This window comes from Octopus sinensis, linkage group LG24 (genome assembly GCF_006345805.1).
Source record: "Octopus sinensis linkage group LG24, ASM634580v1, whole genome shotgun sequence".
Taxonomy (NCBI): Eukaryota; Metazoa; Mollusca; class Cephalopoda; order Octopoda; family Octopodidae; genus Octopus; species Octopus sinensis.
Genome location: NC_043020.1, coordinates 11,333,500 through 11,336,083, shown reverse-complemented (window position 1 = coordinate 11,336,083; position 2,584 = coordinate 11,333,500).

Here is a 2,584-nt window from a genome sequence, read left to right as displayed (position 1 = left end):
GATCTCGTGATCGTTTGCTCAACAATCTAACAACAAGACCACACGCCTTCACACACACAATATTGGTTTCAAATTTTGGCACAAGGCCAGAAATTTTGGGCTTTAGTCGATTACTTCGATCCCCAGCGCTGAACTGGTACTTATTTTATCAACCCCGAAAGGCTACGTCCACCTTGGCAGCATTTGAACTCAGAACGTAGACAGACAAAATGCCCTTAATCATTTTGCCCGGCGTGCTAACGGTTTCCAGCTCACCACCTTGCACACACACACACACACACCACACGCACAATATTAAACGGGTATTTTTCCACTTGGGTCACTTAAACGCAACAATTAACAAAATAATTAACAGCTAAACTTTGTTTTACTCTTTTACTTGTTTCAGTCATTTGACTGCGGCCATGCTGGAGCACCGCCTTTAGTCGAGCAAATCGACCCCAGGACTTACTTATTCTTTGTAAGCCTCGTACTTATTCTGTCGGTCTCTTTTGCCGAACCGCTATGTTACGGATTCGTAAACACACCAGAATCGGTTGTCAAGCGATGTGGGGGGGGGGATGACAAACACAGACACACAAACACATATATATATATATACATATATACGACGGGCTTCTTTTCAGTTTCCGTCTACCAAATCCACTCACAAGGCTTTGGTCGGCCCGAGGCTATAGTAGGAGACACTTGCCAAGGTGCCACGCAGTGGAACTGAACTCGGAACCATGCAGTTCGTTAGCAAGCTACTTGCCACACAGCCACTCCTAATGTTTTACAATTATAAGCGATTTTAATCAATTTTTTTCCCTTGGCAATTTTTCCCAGTTTTTTGAAATAATTTCCACGGAACTAAACACTTTTAAACTTCGTATACTGGTAGAATGTGTTTATAAAACATCTTTTTCTCTTGGCTTTATTGAGAAAATTCTATAGTTTGTAAGATATTTATTGTTTTTTTCTTCAATTTTTGCAATTTCAACCAATCACTGACGTCTATTGAGGTAAAAACATTCTGTGTCGTATGAATATGTCCCTCGTTTAAGAAACAGATTGGGTTTATTTACATTTCCGAAGAAAAAAAGATACCCTTCCCCTAACCCCTAACTAACCCTAACCCTAAAATAGACTGAAAGCAATAGATCGATACTAGAGTCATAATTATGGGTGACAATTTCATATGACACCGCTAGAAAAAACTGCTGGTCAAACCGAAAAGATCCAAATTTTATCACGAATTAACTTCTTAACACACATTTTAAAAAATTTTCATGCAAAATTATTTAAAAAAATATATATTTTGGCTCTGTATATAAGGAAGAATATAAACGGAAATTATTTTGGATCAGTTATGATTTACTATGAAGTTACGTGGCTGTGTGATAAGTAGCTTGGTTACCAACCACATGGTTCCGGGTTCAGTCCCACTGCGTGGCACCTTGCGCAAGTGTCTTCTACTATAGCCTCGGGCCAACCAAAGCCTTGTGAGTGGATTTGGTAGACGGAAACTGAAAGAAGCCCATCATATATATGTATATATATGTATGTGCGTGTATGTTTGTGTATGTTTGTGTTTCTGTGTTTGTCCCCTAGCATTGCTTGACAACCGATGCTGGTGTGTTTACGTCCCCGTTACTTAGCGGTTCGGCAAAAGAGACCGATAGAATAAGTACTGGGCTTACAAAGAATAAGTCCCGGGGTCGATTTGCTCGACTACAGGTGGTGCTCCAGCATGGCCACAGTCAAATGACTGAAACAAGTAAAAGAGAGTAAAGAGTAATATGAAATTACAGTATCGTTCAGACGGAGCTAATTTACGGTATAAATTACCTTACTGTTTCTTCGTCTGACTAGGTTTTGTAATCTTCCTTAAAAATTTCCACGTACCTTCTGTAGTACGCTTCAAAAGTTATACCCTCCTCTGGGTTATAACTGAATTCAGTTCAAGGAGCGGCGAAATGCGTAGCCGTATTTCGTCTGTCTTTATGCTCCGTGTTAAAATTCCGCCGAGGTCGACTTTGCCTTTCATCCTTTCGGGGTCGATAAATTAAGGACCAGTTACGCACTGGGGTCCATCTAATCGACTTAATTCGTTTGTTTGTCCTTGTTTGTCCCCTCTGTGTTTAGCCCCTTGTGGGTAATAAAGAAATAGGTATTTCGTCTGTCTTTATGTTCTGAGTTCAAATTCCGCCGAGGTTAACTTTGCCTTTCATCCTTTCTGGGTCGATGAATTAAGTACCAGTTTCCCACTGGAGTCGATATAATCGACTTAATCCCTTTGTCGGTCCTTGTTGTCCCTCATGTTTAGCCTCTTGGGGTATAAAGAAACAAATATTCAATAACAACGACTTTAGACTTCACTATGAACTCATCTCAAACTAATACACAAACGTTCTCCGACTGTTACTATTCATAATCGCTCGGTCCAGTCTATTTCTCGCAAGGGGAAATCGTGACACTCATCACAAAATCTCCTCTTTTGAGATTTCGACTTTCCTGTGAAGTGAAATTTATTTGATTTTTATTTTTCCAGCACCACTCTCTCTCTCTCTCTCTTTCTCTTTTTTTTTATAGAAAATTTAATATC